This window comes from Saimiri boliviensis, chromosome 16 (assembly GCF_048565385.1).
Source record: "Saimiri boliviensis isolate mSaiBol1 chromosome 16, mSaiBol1.pri, whole genome shotgun sequence".
In the NCBI taxonomy this organism is placed as follows: domain Eukaryota; kingdom Metazoa; phylum Chordata; class Mammalia; order Primates; family Cebidae; genus Saimiri; species Saimiri boliviensis.
The window spans coordinates 75,268,353-75,284,515 of NC_133464.1; the positions used below are offsets into that span (position 1 = coordinate 75,268,353).

General features: G+C 40.8%; 1 protein-coding gene across 3 annotated transcripts in view; it reads left to right on the forward strand.

The window, feature by feature from the left end:
• The first annotated feature begins 3,014 nt into the window (after positions 1-3,014).
• Positions 3,015-16,163, forward strand: part of STARD13 (StAR related lipid transfer domain containing 13) — a 540,046-nt gene continuing 526,897 nt past the window's right edge. For all 3 annotated transcript variants that reach the window (XM_074387852.1, XM_074387853.1, XM_074387854.1), the window contains exon 1: positions 3,015-3,137. The gene's annotated coding sequence lies outside the window, so the exon portion shown is untranslated. The remainder of the gene's footprint in view (positions 3,138-16,163) is intronic.

A 16,163-nucleotide genomic window follows, 5' to 3' on the forward strand; every position in this document is an offset into this window, starting at 1 on the left:
CGAGCATGAAAAGATTCAGATTGAAGCGATGTTGTGAGAGCTCTGAGGCCTGGCCTGCCGCTCTGGGCTTCCGTGCACAGTATCCGCTGGGTTCACCGGCCAGGGCAAATATTGACTGAGCATTGTTTGCAGGTCTCTGGCCTTGGTTCTCAGTGAGTCAGCACACTGTTCACTCAATAAGGGTGAATCCCCCACTCACAAAATGGGATTTCCCACCCCAGCCGGAGCTCATGCAGTGGCTCAGGAAGAATCACACTACTAGTCAGACTGTTCAAACCACCGTTTTTCTTTTTCTAATTTTAGTTTTGCATTTTGATGTAGAAGACACCCATTGAGTTGCCTTGTTTTGCGATCTCCACCCCTGCCTGGACATCTCTCCTGTATTCAGCAAGTAAATAAATCTTTCTTCCCCTCAGTTCCCAAATGCCACTCCTTATCCTAGCCCTGCTGCACCTTTTGCTTTTACTTTTAATGGTTCAGTCTTGAGATAAGGTAGCAGCGCTGAGTAGTTTTCCTATTACTGAAACAATATTTCCTTTTCTCCCCAGTGGGCCTTTCTCATGCTTTTTTGCTTTATCAGATTTTTAGAATGCTAATGATGCCATGGGCTCCACACCATCCCTTCCAAGGAAGGTCAGCCACATGAGGTTGTCACCATGAAGAGAAACGAGGGTCCTCAATTTCACTACAAAAGTATTGGGTTCAATTTCTCCTTGAAGTGCTACCTTGGCTGCTTAGCATCCCAAAAGATGGTTTCTTTCTTTCTTTCTTTTTTCTTATTTTAAGACAGAATATCACTCTAGCTGGAGTACAGTGGCACAGTCTCAGCTCACTGCAACCTCTGCCTCTGCGGCTCAAGTGATTCTCGTGCCTCAGCCTCTCGAGTAGCGGGATTACAGGCGAACACCACCATACCCAGCTAATTTTTTAAATTTGTAGTAGAGATAGAGTTTCACTATGTTGGCCAGGCTGGTCTCAAACTCCCGGCCTCCAGCGATCTGCTTGCCTCAACCTCCCAAAGTTCTTGGATTACAGGCTTGAGACAGTTTCTTTTGGAGACTAATCTCCTAGGATTATTTTCCACCAGGATGAAACTCAAAATAATCTAGTCCGAAAGTCAAAAATGATGGCCAGCAGGACAAATTTGACCGGCATAAAGAGTTCGTTTGGCATTCACAATGTTTTCAAATATTTTGAGTAAGCTACCCACACATCAAATCTAGGAGATTTCACATAAAAATCTGAAATTCTAGCTTCTTCTAAAACAGCAGAGGATGAGCCATAAGGCAGCCTACATTCCAACTGGGAATCAGGTATCACAGGGTGACAGCCACGCTTGGACATGCAAGCACATATTCTCCATCTCCCCTTAGTGCCGCCCACCCAGCTAACTGCACTCTGCACTCCGAGTCCTTGTAGGTAATCAATTTTCCATCCCTAAACTAGTCCAATTCCCTCACTCAACAGAAAAAGAAACTGAGACCTGGGGCCCGGCTCAGTGGCTCACGCCTATAATTCTAGCACTTTGGGAGGCCAAGGAGGGCAGATTGCCTATGCTCAGGAGTTCGAGACCAGCCTGGGCAACACAGTGAAACCCCATCTCTACTAAAATACAAAAAAATAGCCGAGTGTGGTGGTGTGCACCTGTAGTCCCAGCACTAGGGAGGCCAAGGCAGGAGAATTGCTTGAACTCAGAAGGCGGAGGTTGCAGTGAGCCAAGATCACACCACTATACTCCAGCCTGGGTGATAGAGCAAGACTGTCTCCAAACAACAAAACAAAACAGAAAAATAGAAAAGAAAAGAAACTGAGACGCAGAAATACCCTAAGGTTCCCTAGGCTGAGAGTTTATTGTTTGTACAACCAAAACCAGATCTTGAGCAAACATGGGTCTTTTTGCTGCCCTTTCTACTTCCAGGTGCTGTCTTTCTCCCTTAGTCACATTTATGACCAAGTGCTCGCCATAATGAACTGCCTCAGGCTCCCGTCCCAGCAAAGAGGGTAGAATGAGCAGCATCAAGCTCTATGCAAAGAGTAATCAGGACTTAAGTCTCAACATTTTGGTTTTAAGAGGTTTCATTATTTTGACTTGGTTATGTATTTTTTCCTACCTAATATCTCTTTTCTGTGTCACATTGTAACAGGTGGATAAATACACAGGTGAGAAAGCAACAGGCTGCTGTTTTCCTGGTCATCGTATGTCTGTGTCTTCTAAGAGGGTGTGGACTTCCTCCTCGTAATGACTTCTAGTTACTTTGATGGGGAGAGTTCACTTGAAATATTATGTCAATATCACAGATTGACTTTGTAACACAGATGCAGATCTTCATTTTATCCTCGGTCCTAGTGGAACATATTAGCAATCATTGTTTTACATTGTACACTCATAATCATGAACTTCATTCCAAGAAAACGTCCTTTCAGCTCTTATAGAACAGGCACTTTTCTAGGTGGTGAGATTCATAGGAAGGAGTAATTTAAAATTACTTAAATTACTCCTTCCTATGAATGAGAACAATCTTGCACGTTCTTCAGATGTACCCCAAAACCTACACACACACACACACACACACACACACACACACACACACACATATATATATATATATATATATATATAAGTACTCCTTCCCACTAGCCTGAAACAGTAGCAGAATTCCAAAAGATAGCTTTCCCTCTTATCTCAATATGGTAGTGGGCTGTTAATCGTCTTACTTGTACCTCAGGAAGCTAATTAACAGAAAATAATTACTATGATTCTCTTTTATTTTTAATGAATGAGAGGCACATCTCAGCAAATGCGTGAAAACTTTAGATTGGCTGGAATATTTTATAACCTTTTTCTTCCCCCAAAAGGTGCCCAGGACCTCACAATGAGGTGCATTGTGAGCCTCATGCCAAGGTTAATTTGGCACCTCTGTCACAAAGAGTGTGTGCAGACTCTGACAGGCTTTCAGGGAAGCCACTTCCCCCATGTGCTCTTCTGGTTTCCTCATTGGTGTTCGGGAAGAGGAGGATGGGCTCCTCCCGGGAGTGGGGTGCTATGACAGATGAGACTTTCGTGCAAGAAAATAAATCCTGCAACATTTGATGTACTGCTTTAAACTTAAAGACCTCTTTGGACCTGAAATTGTAAGGTAAGGAGTGCTCAGCCACAATTCTTGAACTTTGAAACTGTAAGTGTAATTTGAGGACGTTCCTTGAAACTCTTTGTTGTTTAATGTGAAACTAACATGCTGCCTAACCTCCTGCCTTTAGGATTAATAACAGCTCACTGTCAAACGCACAGCTCTGACCTAAAAGGAAAAAAACTCACCACTGTTTAAAAAATACATAGTCTTCCATAAAGAAATGGTCATGTAGATTTGTTGTACTTTTATACATGTGTAGAAGTGCCCAGAGTAGACTGGATTTTCTCTCTGCTCTCTGTAAATCAGTATGCTTTAAAATGGGATCAAATGATCCTTGCCACTTGAAAGTGGGTCTGAGTGCAGGTCCAATCCCATAGAGAGAAAACACCAGTGCAATTGTAGCCAAGTGTCAGTCCAGATCTGCTGGTCTTTATCCTGTATGCTGCTTGTGGCTTGCTTAGGCATGGGAGGGGACTAAACTCCGATGCTGCAATTGTTATTGGTACTGCTCTGTAAGATGTGAAAAATCTGTTGGGATCAGGTGTTAGTGTGTGCAGGCCAGTTTCCTGTGATTGTGGCAAATTAAATTGGAAAGTTGAAAGTAATTATAGTACAGACTAGGAGCCGGGGATTTATCAGACATAAAAGGATGTAGAACAAGTTCAACAATATATAAGGCAGTTATTTGTCTAATGTTAACAAAATCCGATCTTCCTGTAGAAATGTACAGGGCCTTTTAATGTTTTTGTTCAAGCTGGATCTGCCTTCAAAGGTGAAATACTCGATGCTTTTAGCTAGCTCATTGATCTGTTTCTAAGAGGGCATCACGGTATAATAGTTATCTCTCACTGGGGAAAATAAGATGCTGAGTCTTCTTTTTGTGCCCTAGAGACCTGAAAAGAGAAGATGTAGTAGATAATCTAACTGTGGCTATTTTCTTAAATCTTTGCCCACACGTTCCTACTTTCTTCCTTTGCCTCTATCAGGTATACAGGGACTAAGTTCCTTCCCCTGAAATCTCCAAACTCTTACTGTGCCCTTTACACAGAGAGCACCAATCTGCATCCGTATCTCCCTCCACAAAAAGCAAATCATATTCTTGCTCTATATTCTTTCTCATCCTTGATAGTGTTTATATTTACAGGTAAGTCCCCAGGGCATATTCCCATGACACAGATTCCCTCCTACCTACATACTGGACATCCTACCTAAAATCTGAGGGTGCAGCGGTAGTGGGGTCTTAGCCTGGCAACTTTCTCCTCCAGACATTTTCCTTTCCAGAACTAAGCTGTCTCACCTGACCTTAGGTATTATGGCTCTATGCTTTGAACCATAGTGCTTGGTTAGTTTCGTGAACTAGACCTCTTTATGACTGATTAGCTGCACGCAAACAGATTAGGGTAGGTATTCATTCACTCTAAGGATTAGAGTGTTGAAGCTACCTTTGTCCTGGAGGCAAGAAAATTTTCTCAACAGGCATGCCATAAGCACTGTAGGGGTCTCTGGAACCGAGAGTGGCTCTCTGAGGATTTTTCTCCTCCTGTCATTGTTTCTTGCTAGTCTTGGCACACATTTTAAAAATGGCTCTAGCAGAAAGGTGAAGGTTTCTAAGGAAGGGAAGCTGGGGCTGTTTACTTCATGCAGCCAGGACACCCAGGATGTAGGTGTAAGGGACAGCAGTGGGCTTGGATTAGCATTCCAGTGTGTCATTGCCTTACTGAAAGAGTTATTTATAACTTGGCAACATTTCTCCACATCTGCGGTCCGAATACTATGTAGGTGAGGATAAATATTTAAGCAACATGTTAGTTTTACTAACCAGACATGACATCAGGGCCATTCTCAGCAATTTTTTTTCTTGTTTTAATAAAATGAAAAGGAATAACAGGGGTGAGACTAAAATATGTTACCAGTGTCATTTTAGAAAATAATCACCAGAAAAATATTAAAGATTTCTCTTATTCTTTTACTAAAGATGATTCTTTTCATTTATTGAAAGATTCTCTCAGTTTCTGGTAGTTTTCATCTTTGACAATGCGGGGTCTTTCCCTCATGGTTGCACTCAGACTCTGATTTCTCAGCATAGGAATGCTTGGGGGACAGTCACCGAAAAGTAGACAAAGGCACTAGAATTATAAACTAGAGGAATTCCTCTTCATTGATCTTACTGCTATTCCTGTTCATTGGTCTATGCTAAGAATTATTGCTATTCATTGGTCTATGCTCTTAGAACCAGATCCTAATGAAGCCCCACCATTACAGAGCTCACATTTAAAGAATATGTTATGTTTCTGTAGAGCTAATAGTTTCCTTTTTTCCCTTTATTTTTATTGGTTTTACTTTTCTTTTTTTTTTTGAGATGGAGTTTTGCTCTTTTGCCCAGGTTGGAGTGCAGTGGTGCAATCTCAGCTCACTGCAACCTTCGCCTTCTGGTTTCAAGCAATTCTCCTGCCTCAGCCTCTGGAGTAGCTGGGATTACAGGCACCTGCCACCATGCCTGGCTAATTTTTGTATTTTTAGTAGAGACAGGGTTTCACCATGTTGATCAGGCTGGCCTTGAACTCCTGACATCATGATCTGCCAGCCTCGGCCTCCCAAAGTGCTGGGATTACAGGCTTGAGCCACTGTGCCCAGCCTACTTTTCATTTTTTATTTAATGAAGGTAAGGCTGAAGAAATAGCTGAAATTAATTATTAAGATTTCATTTCCCATGTGAAGAATATTTCATTTTAGAAATTTTCACTAAGATTATGTGTGAATGCTATGCTACATGAACAAACACTAAGAGATACAATTAGACCATTTTATTTTAACAAACCCTAAGACAGTGAGTACTATGATATTAAAAGTTAATAACTACGGTCTGGTGCTGTGGCCCACACCTGTAATCCTACCTCTCTGGGAGGCTGAGGTGGGCAGATCACCTGGGTTTAAGACCAACCTGGGCAACAAGGTGAAACCCTGTCTCTACTAAAAATACAACATTTAGCTGGGCATGGTGGCACACACCTGTAATCCCAGCTACTCAGGAGGCTGAGACAGGAGAATTGCTTGAACCCAGTAAGTGAAGGTTGCCAAGAGTTGAGATTGTACCACTGCCCTCCAGCCTGGGAGATAGAGCAAGACTCCATCAAACACAGAAAAAAACAAATAAAGGAGTAAATACTTCTGGGCCAGGCACAGTGGCTCACACCTGTAATTCCAGCACTTTGGGAGGCTGAGGTGGGGAGATCACAAGGTCAAGAGATCCAGACCATCCTGGCCAACATGGTGAAACCCCATCTGTATTTTTGTACTAAAAATACAAAAATTAGCTGGGCGTGGTGGTGTACACTTGCAATCCCAGCTACCTGATGAGGGGCTGAGGCAGGAGAATCACTTGAACCTGGGAGGCAGGGGTTGCAGTAAGCCGAGATCGTGCCACTGCCCTCCAGCCTGGTGACACTCCATCATCATACACATACACACACAAAGAGTTAATAATTCTGACTGCATCCATCTACAGACAAGACAAAAGCTAATGTATAGATTCTGTCTTATCTAATGTGGTATACTAGGCAAGATCATGTAAAGTGTAACTTGCTACCTATGTGCTATATGTCTGGTGTCAACACTTAGAGGACTCACAAAGAGTCTATTGGCAATTTCTAGGAATTTTTTGCAACTCTTACGCACCTGCTCTCTCAGATGGCCACAAATGTAGGCTATGAGCAGAGCCAAGCAACACTCACAGCTCTGGAATCACACTGATTTTTAAAGTAATAGTAAAACGGGTCAAAAGAAAATAACACTGGGAAACCTATAAGGACAGAATAAGAAAATGAGAACATCAGAGTATTAAACATTTTTGAATTGATTCTGTAGAGATGCCAGAGGATGAAGAAGTCAAGCCATTTCCATGATAATCAATCAGCATGAAACACTTGAAATCAAATGCATGGATAGCATCCTGTCTTCATTTGTCAGCACCTATTGCCCCTTTGGGGTCTTTGAGCCACTCTAAAAGGAACATATGCATATGCTTACATTTTCTTAAATTGGCAATATTCTAAAACAGATTATTAAAGGAATGGCTTATAAGACATCCAAAAGAGAGGCCAATGAATCCTAGAATTCAGAACAGATTCATTAAAAAGGAAATAATCAATATAGTCATGTTGCTTTGTTCTTGTTCTTGTGTTTCTAGCCTGTAGATGGATAGTGTGTTCTTTAGTCAAAACTAATTTTATCAAAGCAAATTGTTCAACATGATAAATCGATTGCAAATAAATATTTCCCATCATTATATATTCAAATATGGGTAATTTAACATGGGACAGCTTTATAACACTGTAAGTATCTTTAAATTTTATTTTACGGTTTTCAGAACCTTTATTTTTGTTATTATGTATAATGAATTCATTTTCAAGTAATTTGTATTGTGAAAAGTTTGAACAACTAAGGAATTGCTTAGAGGACAAGCTAGGGATTTTTAAAATTTTATTTATTTATTTTATTTAAGTTCTGGGATACATGTACAGAACATACAGGTTTGTTACATAGGTATACATGTGCCATGGTGGTTTGCTGCACCCAACAACCCATCATCTAGGTTTTAAGTCCCAAATATATTAAATTTTTGTCCTAATGCTCTCCCTCCCTTTCCCCTCACCCTCTGACAGACCCCAGTGTGTGATGTTCTCCTCTCTGCGTCCCCCTGTTCTCACTGTTCAACTCCCATTTATGAGTGAGAACATGTGGTGTTTGGTTTTCTGTTCCTGTGTTTGTTTGCTGAGAATGTTGGTTTCTAGCTGCATCCATGTCCCTGCCAAGGACATGAACTCATCCTTTATTATGGCTGCATAGTATGCCATGGTGTATATGTGCCACATTTCTTTATCCAGTCTATCATTGATGGGCATTTGGGTTGGTTCCAAGTCTTTTCTATTGTTAATAGTGCTGCAATAAACATACGTGTGTATGTGGGTTTTTGGTTTTTTTTTTTTTTTGGCACAGTTTTGCTCTTGTTACCCAGGCTGGAGTGCAATGGTGTGATCTCAGCTTACTGCAACCTCCGCCTCCCAGGTTCAAACAATTCTCCTGCCTCAGCCTCCTGAGTAGCTGGGACTACAGGCATGTGCCACCATGCCAAGCTCATTTTTGTATTTTTAGTAGAGATGGGGTTTCACCATGTTGACCAGGATGGTCTCGATCTCTTGACCTCGTGATCCACCCACCTGGGCCTCCCAAGCATGTGTTTTCATAGTAGAATAATGGGATTGCTGGGTCAGTTGGTATTTTCCAGTTCTAGATCCTTGAGGAATTGCCACACTGTCTTTCATAATGGTTGTACTAATTTACACTCCCACCAACAGTGTAAAAGGGACAAGCTAAGGATTTAATAATAGCAGCAAATTATTTGAAATTGATAGAGTGGTTGAACAACACACTAAAATTGTGACTTGTGTATTACTTTAGGCTTTTTATTCATTTCTTAAATTTAATTATATTTATTTATTTAGAGACAGGGTCTTGCTCTGTTTCCCAGGCTGAAGAGCCGTGGTCCAGTCACAGCTCACTGTAACCTGAAATTCCTAGACTCAAATCGTCCTCTTGCCTCAGCCTCCAGAGTAGCTGGGAATAAAAGTATGCACCACCACACCCGGCTAATTTTTGTAGAGAGGGGTTCATGCTATGTTGCCCAGGCTGGTCTTCAACTCCTGATCTCAACTGATACTCCTGCCTCAGCCTCTCAGTGTTGGGATTACAGATGTGAGCCATTGCGACCAGCCTATCTTATGCTTTCAGAATAACATATGTATTTTATGGGAGAATAATGAATACAAACCAGAAAACCAATTTTAAACATAATCCTGTTCAAGAAGGGCTAGCCAATGATTGCACATTAGTGCACAGTAGGCTTCTATATGCTTTCCCTATGACTACATACGGTCTTTTAACTACCATATGGTAATTGGGAACTATCATAATGTCCAAACAATCCATCAATTGTTGGACATTTGCACTTTTAATTAATTGCTGAACAGTTAGATTGTTTCAATTATTCTACATTATAAAGCAATGCCTAATGGGAATAATCAGCTGGAAAAATAATTAGAAATTAAAAAATCAAACTATTGAGGAAAAGCAATATATGCACAGAAATATATAAGGTGCAGAATGGGTGGCAATTCAGACCAACTTTGACAAATACCTATCAGCATTATTCCCTTTTAACTAGACTATTGTCTTTTTTAACCAAATTGCTTTTTGTCAAATTGCTTTTAGGCATATTGAATTTGGGCAAATTAATGGGAAACAATAGTTCAAGGAAGTGCAATAGACAAAATACACTTGAACTTCAGTGGGGCATTTTTGTAAATCCTTCACACTATCATGGGAGACAAGATGAAGAAATATGGGCCTAGCTAATGTGATTAGGCACATTAATAACCGGTTGAACAAACATACGTAGAGGGTGCTCATAAGCCACTCGGGGGAGGGAACGTCTGATGACTTATTAAAAACCCTGTTTTTGGTCCTGTCCTGATAAACAAGCATTTCCATCAGTGTCCTGGATAAATGCATGTTTACTAAGTTTCTGAATATAAAGCCAAAATGAAGAATCAACGTATGTGACGACAGCATCAAAATGCAAACAGATCTTAACAGGTTGGAATAATGAGCTCAAGCTACCTAGACCTAAGTAACAGTGACAAATATAAGATTATTTATTTTGGATCACAATAATAAGTACAGAAGCACTCACTGGAAGAACTTGGACTTGCGAAATAAGACTTCAGGCTTTTAGTTGACAGGAAATTCCTTATGCTATAGACAAAAAAATGCAGTGTGATCTTTGGTGGCATTCTCTAATTATGTTCGTTCAATGAGTTACTAACCTACCTAGTTGCATTAGCTCAGCCCATATTCTTTTTTTTTTTTTTTTTTTTTTTATGGAGTCTTGCTCTGTTACTAAGCTGGAGTGCAGTGGCACAATCTCAGATCACTGCAACCTCTGTTGCCCAGGTTCAAACGATTCCCCTGCCTCGACCTCCTGAGCAGCCAGGACTCCAGGCACGTACCACCATAACTGGCTAATATTTTGTATTTTAGGAGAGATGGAGTGTCACCATGTTGGCCAGAATGATCTTCTGACCTCGTGATCTGCCCGCCTCAGCCTCCAAAAGTGCTGGGATTACGGGCATGAGCCACCATACCCAGCCAGCTCAGCCCATATTCTTTATCTTGTCTGCAATGATACCATGAAGGATTTACAAAATGCCCCACTGAAGTTCAATATGATCTTTGCAGAGGAGGAATATAAGATAGGAAATACTATATGCCAAGCCCTGTGCAAGCCATAGCCTGTATCATAGTCCTGGCCCCATGCGACTTTCCTTGCTTGTAAATACATAGGTAATCCTTGAGCTACCCTCAGGATCCTGCAGCCCAAATGATCAACCAATCCAGATGGTAATTCCAACACTTCTCACTCCAAAAGTTCTATTTATTTAAATGTTACTCAGGTGTTTGTGAGTAAATATGGAGAAGGTGGTAGTAGTTGGCTTACCAGGGCAGGAACAATCTTCAAATCTGCACAAGTATAATGAATAATGATTAGATTTTGTAACAAACTATGGTGGGATAGATAGGACTCTTGAAGGACTTACAAGAGTATGATAAAAAGAAGTGTGTACCTACACAACCATCTTACATGTTCTCACATGTACCCCAAAACCTAAAATGCAATTTTAATTAATTAATTAATTAATTAATTATTTAAAAAAGAACATCCTCTTCTTATTATAGCAGTTAGTGAGCATGGGTAAGTTTCCAGATGGAGGGAGCAAGTGGTGAAAGTTCAGAAAGACCACTGGCATTCCAGGAGATGGGGAGATGGTGTGCTACACACCAGTGAACCCAGGCACGAGAGGCTGGAGAAAGCATGAGCATACTCTGATAAGGTTTAAAGACTCAGGAGGGAATGGAAGTCAGAGGAGCTGGCCTCGTCTGTCTGTCCTGGATAGGACTACGTTTATCTACTTAGCAGAGGTTTCTGTATTCCTTTTTGATTTGTTGCTATGAGGGTCATTTCCTGTGTCCGTGTTCCTTTACACCCATCTGCTTCTGCTGATTATAGGCTGAAGGCTGAGATTTTAGTCCTATTCTGCAAGCCATTCTCAGCAGGATGTGATTTCCATTGCTCTTAACCTGGTACAACAGAAATAAGGCAATGCATGGCTGTGACTTAGAGCATAAGTTTAGATTGTGATCCAGGACCTGCCACATGCCAGTTTTGGGAAATGCATTTAACTTTTTTCTGTCTGTTTTCCCACGAGTAAACGTAGAGGAAATAATAGTATTACCTGATAGGGTTGTTAAGACAATTAAATAAAACAACATGGGGTAAACTACTTAGTGGAGCGGCTGGATCATTCAGTGAAAATTTTAATTGCTATTGTTGCTCTTTTTAGTTAGCCAGCTTTCTTCACCCCCTGAGGCTGAGCAAACACTAATGTAAAGTAGCAAGTGATCTTCAGGGCTAGGTGCAATTATGAGGACTAGCCATCCATCCCTGTAACAAAAGGTACAACCCAGTCAACTTCAACAAAATAAAGCCTTCAGAAGGAAGGTGACTGACTAGCAGTGAGCAGCGTCTCACTCATCTCCTCACTCACGGTTCCAGGAAACATGTTCTCTTTAGTCTCCCGCTGTAACCTACTACCTCGGGTATAGAGATTTCCTCTTGGGCGCATGGGAGCACAATCCTCTTCCTGTTCTGTCGCTACTATACAGACAGAAACTCTTCTTTCTTCGGAATGTTAAGTGAATACTATCATAAGCCCCCATGTGCTTGCAATCCAGCTTGACCAATTAATTGTCAACTCATAGCCACCCTCAGCCATACTCTCCCACAATGCCCACCACCAGATTGCTGGTGAAGTGAAACTAAGACATCATTTCATTTATAAATATTCAAGTTTGTATGTTTAATAAAAGACTCAGGACTTGGTTTTAGCAGTTCAATTTTTCAAGGTCCATTTAAATATATATATATATTTGAAACAAAGCAAAGTGTTTCCGCTCGACAACTGGTAAAAGAAAAACTTCAGCTGAATTAAATTTAGAAGAGTATAATTTAGCAATGAATGATCCCTGAACTGGGCAGCCTCTTGAGCCAGAGTAGGCTCGGAGACTCCAGCATGGCCACGTGGCAGAAGAAAATCTATAGACAGAAAAAGGAAAGTGACGTAAAGAAAATGGAAGTGAGGGATAGAAAGAGCTGGATTGGTTATACCTCAGTGTTTGCCTTATTTGAACAGAGTTCAAACAGTTGGCTACATTTGATTGGCCAAAACTCTGTGACTGGCACAAGTGTAGGCTATGGTCTGTGTCTGTTTACACTTCCACTTGTTACAGTTCATGATATACAGAGGACACTTTAGGCTGAACTTAAAATACGTAAGGAGTTAGCTTTAGGCTACCCTCATTTAACACAACTCTTCAGCATCCATTAAAAAGGATGTTTTTGTAATAGACCACATGAAAAGCATTGTTACCAATGAAGAGTAGTCAGGATCTTTCCACATTTTTTTTTTTTTTTGAGACAAAGTTTAAATCTTGTCACCCAGGCTGGAGTGCAGTAGCACACATGATCTCGGCTCACTGCAACCTCTGCCTTTTGGTTTCAAGCGATTCTTCTGCTCAGCCTCCCACTGAGGAGCTGGGATTACAGGCGTCCACCAGGATGCCTGGCTAATTTTTGTATTTTCAGTAGAGACGAGGTTTCACCATGTTGGCCAGGCTGGTCTCAAACTCCAGACCTCGTGATCTGCCTGCCTCAGCCTCCCAAAGTGCTGGGACTACAGGCGTGAACCACCAGAACCCCCGTACCACGTTCTTACATCTCTGAAACTGGGATGCATTTTACAACTGATAGCAAGTGATAGTTTAATTGATAGTGTTATTTGTCTTTCTTAGTGATACCTTATCTAATGGTGCACCTCAGGAGGATGGTGTCTTAGAAGCGAAGAAGTGCAGTAGTTGAGAAGATAAATGAACACATTTCACACATACACACACATGCACCTAAAACTACTTGCTTAATTGCCTACATATGCATCTATATGAATTAGAAAATGAAAGTAAATTTAAAGTAAATTGATTACATGAGTTCTGAGAGAGCAACATAGATTTTTTTAAACATTTTTCTGAAAAGCAGATAAAAACCATATAGGCATTCTACTCCAACAAAGAGATAAAAACTACATAGACATTCTATTCTCTTCCAACAGGTATGGATGGCAGCATCCTACCATGGAGGGTAGAGCTTAAGATTCTCAAGATACTGCTGCTTGTCCCTCAATAACATTTTCTTTTCTTTTCTTTTCTTTTTTTTTTTGAGACGGAGTCTTGCTCTGTCGCCCATCTGGAGTGCAGCAGTGCAATTTCAGTTCACTGCAACCTCTGCCTCCTGGGTTGAAGCGATTCTTCCGCCTCAGCCTCTGGAGTAGCTGGGACCACAGGCATGTGCCACTACGCCTGGCTGATTTTTGTATTTTTAGTAGAGACGGGGTTTCACCACGTTGGCCAGGATGGTCTTGATCTCTTGACCTCGTGATCCACCCGCCTTGGCCTCCCAAAGTGCTGGGATTACAGGCGTGAGCCACCGCGCCCAGCCTCAGTAACATTTTCATAGTCAAGCTCTCCTTTCCATATCGTCGCTGTTGACCATACTTATCACCTTATCATTCAGAATTGTCTTAAACAAAAGTAACAGAAATGGCACGAATGACCAATGTGGTCAGAGAGGAAAATATATGTGGTTAATAATACATTTTTAAATGTGCTAAGTTATAGATAAGGGAAATATCTATTCAGTCTACATAATGTTTGGTGAACATTCTTGGGTTACTTGTGGTTAATGGAAGTAAATTCTGTCTTCACAGCCTTTGTCCCAGAGTTTGAGACCTAAAATTCATCCACCTATTCATCCATCCACTTTTTAAATATATGTGATTAGTAATACATTTTAGGCTGAGTTTGATGGTTCACACCTGGCATTTTGGGAGGCCAAGGCAGGTACATCACCTGAGGTCAGGAGTTCGAGACCACCCTGGCCAACATGGCAAAACCCTGTCTCTACTAAAAACTCAAAAAATTAGCTGGGTGTGGTGGTGGACACCTGTAATCCCAGTTACTTGGGTGGCTGAGCCAGGAGAATCACTTGAACTGGGGAGGTGGAGGTTGCAGTGAGCTGAGATGGCACCACTGAACTCCAGCCTGGGTGACAGAGCGTGATTCTGTCTCAAAATATATAAATAAAATAATAATAATAATATATTTTACAACTGTATAGCACAGATCATAGCACTTTGTTAAAGTCTTTGACAATATGAGCAAACATTATATAGCACTTAGTTGGATACTCTACATACTTTAAATATATTAATCTTTTTTAATCTTCATAACACTGTGCAGTAGGTACTTTAATTATCCCTATTTTGCATAGGAGAACGCTGAGGTAAAGAGAGATGGAGTTGATGGGATTGACATTCATTCAAACCCAAGCAATCTGACAGTGTCTGCTCTTAACAATGCTGCATTAATACACCATGGAGTCTCCTTTCTACTACAGTGTAGGTAGTCCTAGACTAAAATGACATCTAAGATCATTTCCAGCTTATGAATGTGATTTTATATAAGTTCTAATCAATATATTAGTAATATTAAAACATCAGTGCAAAATGCATTCAGAGAAATGTTGGCTCTATCTCCTGAGATCCATAAAGGTGATCTAGAAATTTTTCTCTGTTTAGAGATTAGGAAGCATGTCATAGCATTCCCAGAGAGTCTGTAAGAGGGCTGGGGTTAAAGGAATGTGTCGACCTTACCACATGGCCTAATCTCATGTTAGCAGCAGCTTCTCTTTCTTCAGAGACAAGTCAGAGGTCACTTGCTTCATTCCAGGTCCCTGTGGTCAAGCATGGAGTCGACTGACATGTGCAGCCCAAGAGCTTTCACTTAGCCAGCTGAGTGACATTGACATAGGGCCTTCCCCCTTGAGACTCTCATTAACCAAAAGTTATGGCAGCAAGGTGACCCCAGGAGAGAGTCAGAGCTTGGAGTCCATTTTATTTTTAGCTTAATGGTTCCCTCTTCTCCCATTTAAGATCAACCTTTTCTGAATGGCTGCCTCTGAAAGCCAGAAAGCTTTCAGTTGGTTAAACAGCATTACTTCACCTCATTATTGAAAGAAAAATAGGAAAGTCAAAATAAAGATGCATGTTCTCCTATAAGAGAAAAAATTATCCTTGGTAGTAATTCCTCCATTGTCTGAAATAATCCTATTAGGCATTGTCTTTCCAGCAAAATTAACCAACACAAAGCAACTGGCAGGAGAAGGGACCTAGTGAAAGAAACTATTGCTGTCATTTAGCTGCTGGTCAAGAGAGATAACTTGAATGCTCTCATTTCTTAATTAAAGGTACAAGAGTAGCCATTAATTCTTGACCACAACAAGATTAAATGTCTGTGTATTGTTTTTTCTTTGGTTCTGTCATCAACGTGATAGCCTCCTGCATGTCTTGTTCCATTTGATCAAAAGTCCATTTGGACTTTTAAAATTATATGCTCCTTCAGAATATGAAAAATGCCACAGAGCCATTCCTTTTAAAATGTATTGCATAAGTTTCATAAAACATCAAGGGATTCAGGTTTTCTCCAATTTCAGTCACCACTTAACAAGGGAGCATTAGGTAAAACATGATCAAGAACTTACCTAAATTAAGAAGCAGGACTTTACCTTTGAGAAATCTGGATTACGTATTGGATGCTTCCTTGATAGGCCCCTGACCCTGAAATGTCTGCCACAATCACAGGGGGTCTACCTCCTGTGTCCCTCCTTCCTTCTCATCATTGTGACATTTGCAACACGGTTCACAAAACGTTTCGCACACAAGATCTCATTTTATCTTTTCTCTCAGGGTACGTAAGGTAAGTAAAAGAGGCAATAGTTTAAGTTTGGTAACTGAAGTTCAAAGCAGGCAA